This window comes from Penaeus monodon, chromosome 20, assembly GCF_015228065.2.
Source record: "Penaeus monodon isolate SGIC_2016 chromosome 20, NSTDA_Pmon_1, whole genome shotgun sequence".
NCBI classification, from domain to species: Eukaryota; Metazoa; Arthropoda; class Malacostraca; order Decapoda; family Penaeidae; genus Penaeus; species Penaeus monodon.
The window spans coordinates 37,584,089-37,584,782 of record NC_051405.1 but is presented as its reverse complement, the minus strand read 5'-3'; positions in this window follow the sequence as shown (position 1 = coordinate 37,584,782).

Below are 694 nucleotides of genomic sequence, written 5' to 3'. Positions count from 1 at the left end.
GTTCATACACACATATATAAATGTGTGTTTATTTATTTATTATCAACGCTATAAATAAGAAACGTTTCAGTTACCGAGATCAACAAATAATGAAAACATATGGACCGCTTACTGCAATCACAAAGACGCGGTGACTGAACGCATTCTCAACTGCATTTAAATGACCTTCACCAAATATAAGTTTAAGTCATCGGCAAGGTCTACCTTGGTGATGACTGTCCCTCCGATGGATCGTCTTCATCTACTTAACTATATTTTACGCTTGTATTTTATCATTATTTGTGTTGTTTCCTCTTTTAATTAGTTTATCTTCACACTCGACATCTAGAAAGTAGAAAATAAGGCACGTGTTAGAAAATACTTCTATCTGTCCGAGAATTGTGGTGTATGGAGGATATTGGCCTCAGGTGTAAGCCCGGTCATGTTCCCTCAACCGTGGGCTTCTAGTCTGGCTAATTTCGCGGAAGTGGGACCGATAGGCAGGAAGTAGGAGTGGCGGGAGTTGACTTTCTCTCTTTTTTGTTTTTGGGATTATTGGAACTGCTGTGCAACTGGCGCGCTTGGAGGAAGTTAGCTTAATTCATATGTCAATAAAGCAATTGCAGTAATCTGCATCAGACCCATTAGACAGAAAAGGAGCCCTTTTCCGCCAATCAGATGCTTCTATTTTATTATCATCCCCATTATTTATTGG